At 50.3% G+C, this 18,277-nt stretch overlaps 1 long non-coding RNA gene across 1 annotated transcript; it reads left to right on the top strand.

Annotated features, from left to right (window-relative positions):
• The first annotated feature begins 1,240 nt into the window (after positions 1 to 1,240).
• On the top strand, positions 1,241 to 17,055 carry LOC125551553 (uncharacterized). The gene is made up of 3 exons (XR_015601079.1): positions 1,241 to 1,581; positions 1,904 to 4,719; positions 15,264 to 17,055. It is a non-coding gene; the product is annotated as an uncharacterized LOC125551553 (long non-coding RNA).
• Positions 17,056 to 18,277: the final 1,222 nt, after the last annotated feature.

Here is an 18,277-nt window from a genome sequence, read left to right as displayed (position 1 = left end):
ACACCGAATAATGCACCACAAGTAGGATGTAATTTCATTACACAACTATTGACTCTTTTCGAGGGAGTCGGGAAGAGAACACGGCGGGGTTATGTTTGACTCGTAACTAGTTGAGGATCACTTACTGATCATTACTAGTTTGCGACCGTTATGGGTAGTTACTCTTCTTACTCTTGTACTCTTAAGTTAGCCACGATACAATGCATGCTTAGTGCTTGCTACAACCTCACCACTTAACCATTCCATACAAATTAAGCTTTCCTAGTCTTGATACCCATGGTAACGGGATTGCTGAGTCCTCTTAGCTCACAGATTACTACAACAAGAGTTGTAGGTACATGTAATGTGATGGTATGACATGAGAGTGATGCTTGCTTGTTTTGGAGTTCTTCTTCTTCTTCTTCTTAGCAGGGTGGATGTCATTCATGTTTTTCATTTTCTCTCATCCGTAGTCGGATGTTGCTCTTCTGTATGATATTTGGTATGTATTGATGTATTCATGTGGCAATTGTATGCCTTATATGTATCCCAATGTGTGTTGTATATGGTATGACTTAATGATATCCACCTTGTAAAAGCGTCTCAATATGGGACTCTATCCTTGGTGGGACCTTCGAGTTCCTCTCGGATAGGTTTGCATATTGGGCGTGGCAAATGATTTGCTTTATTATACTAACAGATCTCACAAGGTTTTGTTGAGTTTTGTGTGATTGATGTTTTCAAGATTTGGGAGAGATCAAGATGGATGAAAGTATAAGGAGTGGCAAGAGCCTAAACTTGGGGATGTGATGACCCACAAGTATAGGGGATCTATCGTAGTCCTTTCGATAAATAAGAGTGTCGAACCCAACGAGGAGCAGAAGGAAATGACAAGCGATTTTTAGTAAGGTAATCTCTGCAAGCACTAAAATTATCAGTAATAGATAGTTTGGTGATAAGATAATTCGTAATGGGTAACAAGTAACAAGTGTAACTAAAGTGCAGCAAGGTGACCCAATTAAGGACAGTATAACCACACCTAAACCGAGCTCCCACAGTGATTTGTGCTTTCGACCGTCCGTTTTTCTGATCTGGGACTTACTGGCCATCCGATTTCGTATGTGTGGTGATCTGTTCCGCGGTCTGTGTTAACTGGCCTGGCTGTCCTGTGGGCTGCTGCTCCACGGACCAAATCGGACGCCTTTGGTGTACCGGGCCTTTGGCTAGTCGGCAGCCCATTAAGGAGGGAGGCCTACGAGCTAACGCGCCTGCTCCATTTACTCGCTAACGCATCCGCTGAAGGAAAAAAACACTCCCGAACCATAAACGATTCCAGATCGATGTTGAGGGGAAGGGACTAATCGAGTCCCGATCCAGGCTGAGGGCGACGGGACTGCATCGATTCCTCTCCAGAATCGAGCCGCAGAGAGGGGTGGCCGGTTCCATCTAGTAAAGGTGCCTATGTGCGTCCGTCCACCTGAGGTCTGGGATGGGATCGAGTCGATCCGAGCGATAGGAGGAGCGGGATGCAGGAGCCAAGTACATCCGGTCGATCCCACCAATCAGAGGAGCGGGATTAAATGGTAGACGCCTCGTGTACTGGTAAGTTCTCTCCTCCCCTTCAAGCTCGCAATCATGGCATTCTTCCGCTGGAAACTGCTTTGCCCCCCTTCAAGCTCGCGATTATGACCTATTATCATTCATTCAGGCCTATTATCATTCATTTGCTTAATGCCTGGTAAAGTCGCAAACCTCGCAGTTACTATATAATGCTTCTCTCCGTGGCTGTCTATGCACATCTTACTCCGGCAGCAACATCTTCTTCAGCAACATGCTCAGTTATACTACCTATAAATTGCATCAATGTCCTCGTGTCGTCTCAACAAAAGAAACTCATATCCTCTCCCAACAAAAATATGTGCAGGTGATGTTCATGCTACGCCACGGTTGTCTACTGGTTTGGATTTGCATTTTACACAGGCGTATGATTAGTATACCGGTACAATTAGGAGCTTGTGCTCAAAATTCTTATCCATGTTAATCCACGCTTGGGTTGTAATTCATGTCTCTTTATTTTAGATAGCTAGATTTCATTGGTTAAAGACCATTTGGTGTAGTGTATTGATCTCTCATATCCATCTTTGTGGTAGAGGTTCATGAAATCTGTAGAGCAGATGCTTATGCTTCCAATGTTGAAAAGTTAGAAGAAGATGGTTTTCCTGCATATTACATTTTCACATATTTAGAGAAGAAAATTCTCGGACTTTTTCACAAAGGAGTAGTACTCATATTACTTCAGGGACAACGGTAAGAACGCTTTTTAACTCGAGATAGAAGAATACTACTTAAGGAGTATGAGCAATGTCATCCATGTCCATAGGTATATGATTATAGAGCTAACTCAACCAATGTCTGACATGTCCGCAGGGTACATCATATAGAATTAACTGAACCGATATTTTGCATGTTCATACTTCATAGCGCACATGATGCTTTGTCAGACAGGTAATAATACTACCTCTGTAAAGAAATATAAGAGCGTTTACGTCACTACTTTAGTGATCTGAACGCTCTTATAATTTGAGTACAAGTTAATGTCTTCTATGATCGACCGAAGGATGCATTGTCTCTTTTTAACCATGGTATAATTAGGCACAAGAGAGTAAGAACGAATGAGCTTTATCCAAACAGAGCATAGTACTACAAATTAACATCTTACATAGTGTACCTTGCATGTTCATAGAGCACATGATATAGGACTGATGCTACACTGTCTTACTCTAACTACCCTAATAAGCAACATTAGTCAGCAGATGCTAGACTGATGAACTGGCACATGGAGCTACAGAGACATAAGAAACTGATTGGGCTTAGAAACACATACTCCTAGCAACGTTATACATGAACCTGAGACATGGAAATAGGGTCACAACACTCGCCCTAGGACGTCGTTCATGTAGGGGCAAACCTAGGATGCCGCCAATGACCTTTAAGGTTGGAGCCCAGCTCACTGACGGAGTGGATACCATCTCCGCTGCATCAAAGTTGCTCCCTGCTGCACCGGTTTGAGTATGGACCCCTTCGCCATCAGCGAACAGAGAGCGGCACCCTAACCCGCTGCACCTTCAGAGAAAAGACTGGTATTTTACAGATCCGGATTTTCAAGGAAATACTTGAACTCATCTTGGTTGAAAGCAAGTAAATGCTGCTGGGTAATGTCCTACATATGCTCTTTGTTGTTTCTTGTCCTACCAACTCGATTGTTTTTTAAGAGCATGATGGATAGACAGATGATCTTATATTCTTGAAGTGGAACAGAACAATCACAATATGTGGATGCTCAAAATCACTACCATGTTTATTTGTTCAAATATCTAGTGATCATTCTGGAACTCACATAGCTAGATGATAATAGGGGTGCATGTGAAGATGGTAGGAAGCTTATTTCCATCTTACCATGAAACTTCTCCCAATTACATACTCCTATGTTTAAGCTATTGCAAAAATATTCAGTGTGGTTGGCCAGTTGAATTATTATTTATGTGTTACCATGTATTCACTTCTGACCCTTACAGTGTTCTCAGGCGCTTCCTCAGTTCCCCTATTTTATATTGTCTGGTAAGTCATTTACCTATTTGGTACGTTCGTGTCTATCATTTTTGTGAGCACACATTATTCTGATGTGCAGCCTACCTACAATGGAACCGTAATTTAGAGGAAAGAAACTTCCATGGTATTGAATTTAACATCTTTGTAGCTTACACAACTATGTTGATAGTCAATCCCTTTTATGCATGACCAGAATAACCAAAATTTTAAAAGAAAAACTGCATAAATCATGATTCTGGATAAGTGGAGTTCATTTTGCATCATTTTGAAGGCCATAATAATAACCTTTGCAGAATTTAATTTTCATCTGATTCCCCTATTACGTAAGCATCGAAAAAAGAACTACCCCCAATCAACGTTTGCACTATAATAACCAACTGAGTGAAAGTAGTGTGCGGTGAAAAACCCAACAATTACAACAAAAGCGCGGGTGGACAACACCAGCCAGTGAAGGAGTCTTACACGTGTGGATTCATGAGACATGTTTCTACCTGCACATAAGCTTACAATGCCTTTCATTTTTCTGTGTAATTTTGGCAATGTAAAGTTTTAAGCAGCGATTGCAGTGAAAATATGGTGCTTTCAGTTTTCTTCTTTATTTTCCTGCCAGATTGCTGCACATTGCTGCGCAGGAAGGGCAATATATTGCTTGGTATTTTAGCAGGGTACCGGATGCTGGAGTAAATCCTTATGGTCGAATATGTATGGGCAATGGGAGAACTATCATGGCTTCTGTCCATTCAGGTTTCCTATTGTTGCATCAGTTAATTGCTCAAATGTTTCCCTAATTCTTATTCTTGATCTATGTTTTGACAACTATGCATTGTAGCATGCATTATAAAAAACAACTTCTAATACGCCGGAGGCAGATTTTCGATCGAATCGTAACTGTAATTTCTCAAAATTTGTTAAAGGTAAATCCTGTAATAATCACTCATTTTGAACTAACTAGAACTCCTAGAACTCCTTGTTTGTACATAAATTTCTAACACCATCATAGAACATTTAAAATAGACGGGCGCGGCAACGCACACCATCAACGGTCTAGTCCTTTATATAGCAAAGGATAAGCCTGGACGAACTCTTATATAAAGCAAAGCGCTCCCGAGGACACATGGGAATTGTTGTCAAGTTAGTTTTCATCATGCTCATACGATTCATGTTTGTTATTTTGATAATTTGATATGTGGGTGGCCCGGTGCTTGGTGTTGTCTTTATGTCGGTGCAACAAACCCTGGGTGGGTTTGTTGCCCAGACTGTGCACATGCCTAAGTACAAGATTGCAGTACCCAAGATCAGACCAAGCAGTAGATATCAGTTATTTGGAGAATCAAAGTGCAGATCAAGAAGACCAAGTCAAGATAGAGAGACAAGATATCACTAAGGGAAAAACCTCCCTTGTCGGGCAGGCGAGCATGGCGAGGACGAGAATTGCCCCGAAGGCAAGCCTCTAGACCGCCTCGACAGGCTTGCCGGGCACAGCGACGATAGACTGCCCTGCCAAAGCTTCACCGCTCCACCTCATAGCGACACAAGTCATCGATTAGTGCGGTGTCAAGCCCCTAAGTGACTAAGTGGCTGCTTCTTACCACATGGCAGCCACTTCCTATCGGATTTCGGGTTCCGGCAGACCCGTGAGGTTCAAACACTGGGGTGCGCGCGGAGATCTCTCCCATACCGATCTACGTCCAATCTCCTCGCGCGATCTAAGCTGGAAACAACGAACAACACAAGGGACACGAGGTTTATACTGGTTCGGGCCACCGTTGTGGTGTAATACCCTACTCTAGTGTGTGGTGTGGTGGATTGCCTCAGGGGCTGATGATGAACAATACAAGGGAAGAACAGCCTCGCGAGAGGTGTTCTTGAGCTGGTGCGATGAACTGCTAGGGTGAGTTCAGTCGCCTCTCTCTCTCTCTCTCTCTCTCTGCTAGGGCTTTACCAGATTTCTGGATCCCCTTCTACTCTGTGTGGCTAGTTCTACTTATAGAGGCCCCGGGCTTCTCCCCAAATAATGAGCGGGAAGGGCGCCAACAATTGGCCATTTTGAAGGGGAACATATAGTACAAGTTATCCTGACCAAAGGTGGTCTTCGGCTGCCAAAAGCACTGGTGATGACGCCGTCTTGGGCTCCACGGTGACCTCCATCCTATCGCTCTGCTGGTCTTGGTCTCGTTGCATCGGAATGGCAACCTTTGCCCGATGCCTTGGCCTGCGCTTGCCCCCTTTGCACCAAAGGGGAAACAAGGACACTGCGCAGGCCGGCACCCGCCTGGTGCCTGCCTGGTCTCGATCGTCATGGCTTGCGTCACGGGTTCCTCGCGAGGTACCCCTTCCTTGATCTCTCCGCCTCCTCGCGAGCCTGCCTGATGAGGCTGCCATTGAGGAAGCTTTCTATCATCCGCCCCGCGAGGCTTGGCCCCTCGCGAGGGTCTTGAGCTTGAGCTGATGAAGATGGGTCGCGCTGGGCCCCCACTTGAGCCACGCCGCAGGCTGCAGGCAGGCAAATCTGGGGACCCCCGTTCCCAGAATGCCGACAGTAGCCACCGGGCCCAAGGCGCGCCCCGGCTTGGCCTGGCGGGGAAGCGAAGGGGTAAGCGCGAAGCGCTGTGGGCCCCAACAGCCTGCGGCCTTGGGCGCCGTGTGGCGGTTGACTGGACGTGGGCGTATGCGCTTCCCCACGATGCCTCGGCGACCGCATGACTTGACAAGCCCCTGCATGCAGAGAAACCGGTCATGATTACCTGCGATCGTGGTGCTTGGCGGTTGACCTCCTCCGCCTATAAGTACGAGGCTGGGTGAGCCCCTTCAGTCCATCCCTTCTTGCTGCTCCTTTTCTTCTTCTTGGCTACTCACCATCCTCATGGCCCCAAAGAGATTCTCGGCCGCGGAGAAAGGAAAGGCCCCCCGGGTAGGGCCTGACCCCCCGGACCAAGCGCGGCCGAGGCTGCCCTCGCAAGTATACCACGGTCCCCGTGGTAGCCTCCCGCGGCCATGGAGGCGGTTCCCTGCGCGGTGGTGAGCGCCCGGTTGCCAATGGGGGGCGCGCCGTGGGTGTGCGCCCCCCTAGGCCATGCTTTCGCTCTGCAGAGGTGCTGCCGGAGTTCGTCGTGTGGCCGGCGGACCCATCCAGCACCCGGCTCCAACTCCCCCGTTTCTTCGTAGATGAACTGCCGGCCAGCGCTCGGTGCAGCTTCTGGCTCCAGGCAGACGGCTGCTGTAGCAGGGCCTCCTGGGCTTCGCTGGAGGTCTCCGTCTCTGGAAACGGGGCTCTGACATGCGGCTGGCAAACGTTTGCCCGCGCGCGCGGCCTGGGCCGGTGGTGTACCCTGTACTTCAAGTTCGATGGCGACGCCACCCTCTACGTGAGGGTGTTTGGGGAAGATGGTCGCCGTGCCGGGTGCTGCCCTGAAGATGACGACCGCGGCCGCCTGCCCATCCCCGGCACTGACCAGGATGAAGATGGCGACTGGCGTACAGGCGGCGGTGCTCGGGGTTCGCTGAGCTTCGGCGACCCCTTCTCGGGCAGCAGCTCCTCTAGCGGTGGCCGCGACCAGCCCCCGCGCCGTCGCGCCCGCCTGGGTGAAGGTAGCGGGTCAGCCCGCCGTCGCGCCCCGGTGAAGCGAGAGGAGGGATCTGCCTGAGCCCCAGGAGCATCTCGAGCCTTCGTGGTGGGTTGGCACAGGACGAATCGCGCCCGTTTTGTTTTCCTTCTTATCCTGCATAGAAATAGAAAGTAATGTAGGGCCCCGCGGGGGCGTGTTAGAACTGCTACTGTTTGACCATCGTGCTGTTTCCGCTATTTCTGCGTTGTGTTTCCGCGCCGCGCACCCATGTGCGGGAACTATTTTAGCTCGGTGGGGCTTGGCGCGGTCCTCTCCTCCTGAGGCCGTGGCCTCGTCGTGCGCTTCGTGCTCTGCAAGGATCAGTAGGAGGGGTAGCTTACGGTCTTGGTTGTGAGGGCGATCGGCCTAGGTCCTGCGCTCGTGTCGTGATGCCCGTGGGGCACAAACTGGGAGGGGTGCTCCCGCAGAGGACTCGGATAGGAAAGCTCCAAATGATCGGGGTAGAAAACACTCGCGAGGGCGCCCGCGACTCCCTCGCGAGACTTGCACGAGAGAAAACGAGGCAAGCGAGCGAGAAAGACAAAGAGTCACAAGCCAGGAACGTCAGCAACTCCAATAAAACTTCAAACAGGAATAAAAAAGCCAACTGTAGAAAGCAAATGGGAAAGCCGCGTCCGGCACCTATTCTAGTCTTCGACATCTTCTCACCAGCGCGGAGCTAAGTCCTGCATTGGGCGTGGGCGGGAGCCCCCGAGGCCCGAGGGCGGCACTCCGGAGACTCCGGGGCGTGTACAGCCCCACTCATTATTACGTGAGAGTGTCACGGGTGGCGAGCTTCACAGGCACCGGGCCTTTCCCAAAACACGGCAGCTCCAAAGGCATTCGCCTTCTTCAAGGCACCGGGCCTTTCCCAAAACGCAGCAGCTTCACAGGCATTCGCCTTCTTCACAGGCACCAGGCCTTTGCCAAAACGCATTAGCTTCACAGGCATTCGCTTTCTTCACAGGCACCGGGCCTTTCCCAAAACGCAGCAGCTTCACAGGCACCGGGCCTTTCCTAGGCGCTAGGCCTCGCTCAGGGATAGAACCTCCGGAGATGTTGAATGTTCCACGCGTTCTGGATGGGTACCCCCTCCGTGGTCTCCAAGCGCGCGGAGCCAGGCCTGGAAACATGAACAACTTTGAATAGGCCCTCCCACATGGGAGACAGCTTGTGCAGCCCCTCCCTGGAGAGAACCCGTCTGAGCACGAGATCCCCTACCTCAAGAGTTCTGGGGCGGATGTTGCGGCAGTGGTATCGTCGTGGCGCCTGTTGATACCTTGCCGCTCGTAGCGCGGCTTCTCGACGGCGTTCCTCCCCCAGCACGAGATCCATCCCCCGCATGGCGTCCTGCCGCGTCTCGTCGAACGCCAGGACCCGTGCGGAGCGACGCCTGACCTCATGAGGGAGAACAGCCTCTGCTCTGTATACGAGGAAGAACGGGGTCTCACCAGTCGGCTTGGTCGCAGTTGTGCGGATTGACCACAGCATGGACTGGAGCTCGTCGTACCAGCCCCTGCCACAGGCTTCCAGCTTCTTCTTGAAGGTCCTGGCTTTGAGGCCCCTCAGGACCTCCGCGTTGGCCCGCTCAGCCTGGCCGTTGCTCCGGGGGTGTGCTACCGAAGCGTAGCATATCTGCGTTCCAAGGTTACCACAGTACGTTTTGAAGAAATTACTGGTGAATTGCGAACCGTTGTCGGTGATGATGCGGTTGGGCACCCCAAATCGGCTCACGAGGCCCTTGATGAATTTGACCGCTGAGCCTGCCGGGATTGTGTGGACGGCTTCCACCTCAGCCCACTTGGTGAATTTGTCCACGGCGACGTAGAGGTAGCGATAGCCCCCTGGCGCCCGAGGAAACGGGCCCAGAATGTCTAGCCCCCAAACTGCAAACGGCCATGAGAGGGGTATAGACTGTAGACCCCCCGCAGGCTGATGGATCTGCTTAGCGTGAAACTGGTAGGCCTCGCAAGCCTTCACAAGCTCAACAGTGTCGTTGAGCGCTGTGGGCCAATAGAATCCACTACGGAACACCTTGCTGATGAGGGTCCGTGACAACGAGTGGTGCCCGCAGTCTGCGCCGTGTATGTCCGCCAGTAGCTCCTTCCCTTGCTCTCGGGAGATGCAACGTAGGGACATGTCATTTGGTCGCTTTCTGTAGAGCTCTCCATCCCTGATACAATAAGCCGTGGCCTGCCGTGCCACACGCTCTGCTTCCTCCTCATTCTCCGGCAGAGTCCCCTGCATCAGGTAGTTCTTGAGCTCCGGGATCTAACACCCTTCCTGAGGCTCTAACGCCAGGAGCAGGCGTGCCCCCGAGGCTGGGCCGCAGACCAGGGCTCCTGAGGCAGGCGGCTGAGGGAGCTCCTCCCTTGGTTGCGCCGCGCTCGACAGTGATGGCACCGCCGAGGGTTTGAAGAGCTGCTCCTCAAAGACGCCAGGCTCCTGAGACAGCCGCCTAGATGCCCTCTTGGCAATGTCATCAGCCTCCTGATTGGTGCCGCGAGGCACATGCTGCAACTCCAGCCCCCAAAACTGTTTCTCCATCTTGCGAACCTCAGCGAGGTAGGCTTCCATGTGCTCATCCTTTGGCTCATATATCTTGTTGGAGAAGTTGACGAGGAGCTGCGAATCGCCCTTGATGATGAGGCGCTTCACCCCTAAGGCAGTTGCGGCCTTCAAGCTTGCTATTAGGCCTTCGTACTCCGCTATGTTGTTGGAGACCTTTTCTCTGTGCTAGAAGCAAAGTTGTACGGCGTAGTAGAGTTTGTCCTGGGTAGGGGATACGAGCACTGCGCCTGGTCCCGCACCGTGTCAGGAGAACGCCCCATCAAAATACATGACCCAGCCATCTAGTGCTTCACTTCACCGGGAAAGTGATCGGTCTTCGCCTGCCTCAAGACCCGGCGCTTCTGCCCATTCTGCCACAAAATCCGCAAGTGCGGCTCCCTTGATGACTCTGGTCGTACTGAATTCTAACTGAAATGCCTGTAGCTCGATGTTCCATTCAGCAACCCTTCCAGCTGAGTTGGGGCTCCTGAGCACTCTTTCCAAGGGGTATGCTGAGACGACTTTGATGGGATGTCCTTGGAAGTAGTGGCGCAGCTTGCGTGAGGCCACTAGTAGTGCGAGGAGGAGTTTTTGAGGCATGGGATACCGTGCCCTTGCGTCCCGTAGCAACATGCTGACAAAGTACACGGGATGCTCGACGAGGTTGAGGGTGCTGGCGCTACTTGCGTCCTCCAGAGATCGAGGCGTCTCTTGAGACGACGGAGCTCCCAAGTGCTTGGTCGCCTGAAGAGACCTCTCCTGCTCCAGGTGCATTCTCCTGCTGCGGCTGTTCCTTTCCGGTTGCGGTTGCGGCCTTCGCGAGGCCCTCCTGGATCTGCTTTGCTTCAGTTCGGACGGTCGATGTGGCCTTGGCACAGCGCTCCTCCCTGACCGCTACCAGGGCTGCGCTAGCGGAGTAGGGGGTGGCCGCGAGGTAGAGCACCAGGGGTTCCCGAGGACGCAGAGCTACCATCACTGGTGGACTTGTAAGGTACCTCTTGAGGTCTTGGAATGCCTTGTCGGCCTCTTCAGTCCATTCGAAGGGACCCTTTTTCTTCATCACCTTGAAGAAGGGCAGCGCTCGTTCCCCCAGCTTGGAGATGAAACGCCCCAGCGCAGTTACACGCCCGGTGAGCTTCTGCATTTCTCTGAGGGTCCTTGGCGGGCTCATCTCTTCGACTGCCTTGACCTTCTCCGGGTTGGCCTCGATGCCCCTGTGGGATATGAGGAAACCCAGGAGCTTGCCCAAGGGGACTCCAAAGACGCACTTCTCCGGGTTGAGCCATAGGTCCACTTCGTTGAGGCTCGTGAAGGTTTCTTCCAGGTCCTATATCAGGGTTCTTGCCTCACGAGACTTCACCACAATGTCATCGACGTAAGCTTCAGTGTTCCTCCCGAGCTGCCGGCCTAAGGCGATGTGCATCAACCGCTGAAAGGTCGCGCCTGCGTTGCGCAACCCAAACGGCATGCACGTATAGCAGTACACTCCACACGGGGTCAGGAAAGCCGTCTTCTCCACGTCTTCTACCGCCATCTTGATCTGGTGATAGCCCGAGAAGGCATCTAGGAAGCACAATAGGTCACACTCTGCGGTGGAGTCGACTATCTGGTCAATGCGGGGGAGCGGAAATGGATCCTGCGGGCAGGCCTTGTTGAGGTTGGTGAAGTCGACGCACATGCGCTCCTTTCCTCCCTTTTTTGGCACAACGACCGGATTAGCCAGCCAATCAGGGTAGCGGACCTCGCGGATAACTCTTGCCGCCTCTAGCTTCCGGGTCTCTTGAACGATGAAAGCCTGTTTCTCAGTAGACTGCCACCTTGCCTTCTGCTTCACGGGGCGCACATTGGGGCACACATTAAGGTGATGCTCAATCACTTCCCTTGGGACCCCTACTAACTGATCAGGTTCCCACGCGAACACCTTCTTGTTCGCACGTAGGAACCTGACCAGGGCTTTCTCCTGCTCGGGCTCGAGGTTGGCCCCTATGGTGAAGGTGGCGCTAGCGGACCCGTCCTCGTCGACTGGTACCTTCTTGGTTTCTGCCTTGTCTTGGGTGAACAACTGCTTCTTTTTAGCCGGCGCAGCCCCCTTGGGCTCAAGGGCGTCGGTGCTAGTGGGTTGCGCCACCGCGGCTGCCCTGAAAACAAGCTGGAGCACCTGCAGTGCATCCCTTGTGTCTCCTGACACGGTGAGGACGCCGCTGCTCCCAGGCATCTTCATGAGGTTGTATGCCGGGTGAGTTGCTGCCATGAACCGAGCCAAGGCCGGATAGACGAGGATGGTATTGTAGGGAAGGCCAATGGGGGCGATGTCGAAGTCGATCAGCTCCGTGCGGAAGTTGTCGCAGGTGCCGAAGGTCACTGGGAGGCGGATCTGTCCCAAGGAGGCGGTGGAGCCGGCTCCGACGCCCAAGAAAGGCCTGCTGGGTTGGAGCCGCTCCAGCGGCACGTGGAGGAGGCTGAAGGCCTCCATCGAGAGCACGTTGAGGCCGGCACCACCGTCGATGAGGGTCCTGGTGACGGCCACTTGGCAGATGGTGGGGGTGCACAGCATCGGGAGCGTGCCTGAACCAATGGGGTTGAAGGGGTGGTCCTCCGAGTCAAAGGTTAGATCGGCCTCGGGCGCCACCCAGCCCGGGGGGGCTTCTCGGCGCTTGGAGGCGATGCTGATCCGGCGGGTGAACGGCTTGACGTGATGGCTCGAGGGTGGTGCCTGGGAGCCACCCAGGAGAGCTACGACGACGGGCGGCGCTGGTGCGGTGAAACGGGCGAGGAAGAGGTCGCGCAGCTCCTCCCAGGAGGTGACAGAGGCCGCCGGCAGGTGGAGGAGCCACACGCGCGGGATGCCGGTGAGGGCCATGGGTAACCAGTTGGCCATCACCCGGTCGTCGCCCCCGGCTCTGAGGACGGCCTCCTCGTACGCCAGCAGGAAAATCATCGGGTCTGTCGCGCCGTTGTAGCGCGGCGGCATCTCGGGCCTGAACTTGCGCGGCCACTGCACCTGTCGCAAGGCGGGGGCCAAGGCCCAGAGCCCCCTGGCCCCAGTGTCGACATCCGTTGCTGGAGCGGGCGGCGTGTTGTCCGCCATGAGGGCGGGATGCGATGTTGGGGGAGAGTGGGTCGTCAGGAGGGAGGACTCTGGCGCACCCCTACCTGGCGCGCCAAATGTCGGATTTTGGGTTCCGGCAGACCCTTGAGGTTCGAACACTGGGGTGCTCGCGAAGATCTCTCCCCTACCGATCTACGTCCAATCTCCTCCCGTGATCTAAGCTGGAAACAACGAACAACACAAGGGACACGAGGTTTATACTGGTTCGGGCCACCATTGTGGTGTAATACCCTACTCCAGTGTGTGGTGTGGTGGATTGCTTCAGGGGCTGATGATGAACAGTACAAGGGAAGAACAGCCTCGCGAGAGGTGTTCTTGAGCTGGTGCGATGAACTGCTAGGGTGAGTCCAGTTGCCCCTCTCTCTCTCTCTGCTAGGGCTCTACCAGATTTTTGGATCCCCCTCTACTCTGTGTGGCTAGTTCTACTTATAAAGGCCCTGGGCCTCTCCCCAAATAATGAGCAGGAAGGGCGCCAACAATTGGCCATTTTGAAAGGGAACATATAGTACTAGTTATCCTGACCAAAGGTGGTCTTCGGCTGCCAAAAGCACTGGTGATGACGCCGTCTTGGGCTCCATGGTGACCTCCGTCCTGTCGCTCTGCTGGTCTCGTTGCACCGGAATGGCAACCTTTGCCCGATACCTTGGCCTGCGCTTGCCCCCTTTGCACCAAAGGGGAAACAAGGACACTGCGTAGGCCGGCGCCCGCCTGGTCTCGATCGTCATGGCTTGCGTCACGGGTTCCTCGCGAGGTACCCCTGCCTTGATCTCTCCGCCTCCTCGCAAGCCTGCCTGATGAGGCTGCCACTGAGGAAGCTTTCTGTCATCCGCTCCGTGAGGCTTGGCCCCTCGCGAGGGTCTTGAGCTTGAGCTGATGAAGATGGGCCATGCTGGGCCCCCACTTGAGCCACGCCGCAGGCCGCAGGCAGGCAAGTCTGGGGACCCCCGTTCCCAGAACGCCGACACTTCCTACAAAAACATCTTCGAATGACACCCATCTTGAGATGTGTCAAGCAAGCAAGTGCGAAGATGGCAAAACAACCCGATAAGGCTTGCCGGGCATGTTGTGATGTGACACTAAGCGACGCATTTAATGCACTCTGTCCACCTACAGAGTTAGGTATGATAGCATTGTTTGCTATCTAATGAGTATGTAAAGACTGATTTGCCACTGTGGTGACCCCTTGTTCTATAAAAGGAGGCCAATGACAGAGGATTCAGACCCTCACATACTCATATGCGCATAGTTGCTCTCGCCCCGAAGCAATCCTGCCGGGCAAGAGCGCTGCATTTTTCCACCAGAATCCACCATCAATCCACCAAAGTAGGAGTAGGGTTTTACGCCTCACGGCGGCCCGAACCTGGGTAAATCTGGCCGTGTGATCTTTGTCGTGCTGTGTTATGCTTCTCCGCTCTTTGTGCAACATGCACATCCCCCTGCCGAACCACAAAGGGGCTGATGGCCCCATAGGTGGCCGTGGTTTCCCATGATACCTTAGTTGGGCAAGCCTCCCAATTATGATTAACCCCTCTCGCAAGCATCTGTAACAATGAAAGAAGAATTAAGATAAATCTAACCATAGCATGAAACATGTGGATCCAAATTAGTCCCTTACAAAGCAATGCATTTAAGCTTCTGTCACTCTAGCAACCCATCATCTACTTATTACTTCCCAATGCCTTCTCCTAGGCCCAAATCATGGTGAAGTGTCATGTAGTCGACGTTCACATAACACCACTAGAGGAAAGACAACATGCATCTCATCAAAATATGGAACGAATACCAATTTCACATGATTACTTATAACAAGATTTGTCCCATGTCCTCAGGAACAAACATAACTACTCACAAAGCATATTCATGTTCATAATCATAGGGGTATTGAATATCATTAGGTATCTAAACATATGATCTTCCACCGAATAAACCAACTAGCATCAACTACAAGGAGTAATCAACACTACTAGCGACCCACAGGTACTAATATGAGGTTTTGAGACAAAGAACAAGTACAAGAGATGAACTAGGGTTTGAGAGGAAATTGTGTTGGTGAAGATGTTGGTGGATATTGACCCCCTCTCGACGAGAGGATCGTTGGTGATGACGATGGCTTTGATTTGCCCCTCCTGGAGGGAAGTGTCCCTGGCAGAATAGCTCCGTTGGAGCCCTAGATTGCTTCTGCCTAGGTTCTGCCTTGAGACGGCGGCGCTTCGTCCCGAAAGCTTACTTACGATTTTTTCCAGGTCAAAACCGTCCATATAGCAAAAGATGGGTGCTGGAGACCTGCCAAAGGGCCCATAAGCCCTAGGGGCGCGCCCCCTAGGCTTGTGGCCACCTGGTGGGCCCCCTATGGTATTTATTCAGCCAATATTTTTAATATATTCCAAAATAATTCTCCGTAAATTTTTCAGGACTTTTGGAGTTGTGCAGAACGGTCCAGAATTCCAGCTGCCGGCATTCTCCCTCTTCATGTAAATCTTGTAAAATAAGAGAGAAAAGGCATAAGTATTGTACCATAATGTGTAATAACCACCCACAATGCAATAAATATCAACATAAAAGCATGATGCAAAATGGATGTATCAACATCCCCCAACTTAGACCTTGCTTGTCCTCAAGCAGAAGCCGAAATCGAAAAATATGTCCACATGTTTAGAGATAGAGGTGTCAATAAAATAAAATACGGACATGAGGGCATCATGATCATCTTTAGAACAGTAATATAATGACATATAATTTCTTATGCTATAGTGATAATTCGTTCACAAGGTACAATATGAATCAGAAACATCATTGAAAACTAACAAACTATGATCTCAGTCATTGAAGCAATTGTAATTTATCATAATATCGGAAAGAGTCAATGTAAGATCTTTTGTATAGTAAGTCCACATACTCAACCATATTTTAGTCTTTCACAATTACTAACACTCACGCGATACTTATGAGATCAAAGCCTCAATCGGACACAGAGAAAGATAGGGGCTTATAGTTTCTCCTCCCAACCTTTTGCCTCAAGGGTAATGTCAACAATAATATTTTATGATAACCTACATTTGAGTGGATATATATATATATATATATGGATCTTTCCCTAACATATAGTGCTTGCCAAAAAGAAGAAGTGTAAAAAGGAAAGGTGAAGATCACCATGACTCTTGTATAAGGGTAGAAGGTAAAGGTAAAAGATAGGCCCTTCGCAGAGGGAAGCAGAGGTTGTCATGTGCTTTTATGGTTGATTACATTGCCACTTGTGATAAAGAACTTTATTATGCAGTCCGTTGCTTTTATTTCTTCCATATCACAAGTTCATATAAAGCTTATTTTCCTCACACTAAAAGATCATACATATTTAGAGAGCAATTTTTATTGCTTGCACCGATGACAACTTACTTGAAGGATCTTACTCAATCTATAGGTAGGTATGGTGGACTCTCATGGAAAAATTGGGTTAAAGGATGTGTGGATGCACAAGTAGTATCTCCACTTGGGGCAAAGGATTTTGCTAGCATAGGAGGGAAAGAAAGCTCAACATGTTGGAGGATCCATGACAATATAACTTGTATTCGGATATAAGAAAACATAACCCATTATGTTGTCCTCCTTGTCCAACATCAACTTTTTAGCATGTAATATTTTAATGAGTGTTCACAATCACAAAATATGTCCAATATAGTATGTTTATATGTGAAACCTCTCTTTATTACTTCCTATTAGTTGCAACAATGACCAAAATTATGTTTGTCAACTCCCAATAAATTGTATTCATCATACTTCTTATATGTGAAGTCATCACTCTCCATAATTTCATTATATACTCTTTTTACTTTTATCCTCCTTTTTTCCTTTCCTCATGATCATAGCAAGAAAGCAAAGACCTCAACTCAAAACTACTCTTTATTATGTAACTGACGAACTCGATTACATAGATAGATCACAAAGCAAAGCTCAAAACTAGATCATACCAATTTTTTTATTCTACTAGGTAAAGATGTGATGTGATACGATATGATACCAGGACACCTCCCCCAAACATGGCAGTTGCCAAGGGGAGTGCCCATACTCATGTATTATGTCTCTTTCTTCGGAGGTGATGGTGCAATCTTTTTGGTGATATGACCCTTCAGGACACGATTTTCTTCCTCGAGCCTATTGACTTGCTGTTTGAGATGCATTATTTCTTGACAGAGTTTTCCTGTGACAGCCAGAGCTTCGATCACCCATGGATGCTTCCTGGTTGCGGGAAAAAAGTAACACTCATTTTCATGTTATCATATGAGACACATCTAGCATTAGGAGGTATGACCAAATTCGGTATTCCTGAGCTCTGGAGTTCCTCTAGTATGACTCTAGGTTGAGGGCGAGAAGTAATTTATTGATCTTCCTCCATGGCATCCACTCTTTTCAGGTCAGCCTCCATCTCTTCCTCCGTTGACCACCCAAAGTGGTCAGCTCAGTATATGCTCTTGGGTCTGGTATCGGGTGAGAGACGCGACTCTCCCGGACCGACTCTAGCGAAGACATCTTGCTCCAAATCTGCTACGGAATTAGCTAAACGAACAGAGGATTTTGCCATGGTACGGTGGTCAAAACCTTTGGAAGATTATATAATGATCTTTTACCGACCAAAAGAAGTATTCTGCAAGAAAACAGAGTCTAGAGGGCACACGAGGTGGCCACAGGCCTGGGAGGCGCACCCAGTGTAGCGACCAGACCTCAAACAGTTTGATCTCTGTGCTCCTGTGTCATCCCTGGATCAGTAATGCTGACACCACACAGTACTCGGAGGATTTATAGCAGAGTAGCAATCACACACTTATTACATTGAGTGTCTCATAAGAGAACTTATTACAATAAATATGGCTTTAGGCCATCTAATAATGATAACAGTGGAAGGCTTCGAAGATAAGTGAGTCCATCAACTCCAACGGCATCACTGAGTATAGAACCACGACCTAAAAACTCCTTAATCGTTGTCTGAAAAGTCTGCAACATTAACGTTGCAGCCCGAAACGGCTCAGCACATGGAATATGCTGGCAAGGTAACACATAGAGAGTAATGGAATGAAACAACTATACTACATGCATATTTGGCTGGTGGAAAGCTCTATGGTTACAGTTTTGCGTAAAGCCAATTTTTCCCTACTTCAAAGGAATAAATTTATTTAACTATCATGGTAGTTGTTAAACATTGAAAATGGTTGACAGCATTCTCAATCCCAATTAAGCATCATCATTAAACATAACCCAACAAAATTAATTTAGAGTAACATGTTGAGATTCACATGAAAATCCAAGTACTAGATACTCAAGATGTCCATAACCGGGGACACGGCTAATCATGACTAGTTTATTACACTCTGCAGAGGTTTGCGCACTTTTCCCCACAAGACTCGATCGCCTCCGTTTGGTCTCTCGCACTACA

This window comes from Triticum urartu, chromosome 4A (genome assembly GCF_056163025.1).
Source record: "Triticum urartu cultivar PI428250 chromosome 4A, HENAU_Tu73, whole genome shotgun sequence".
NCBI lineage: Eukaryota > Viridiplantae > Streptophyta > Magnoliopsida > Poales > Poaceae > Triticum > Triticum urartu.
This window is presented reverse-complemented; position numbering and strand designations above follow the sequence as displayed.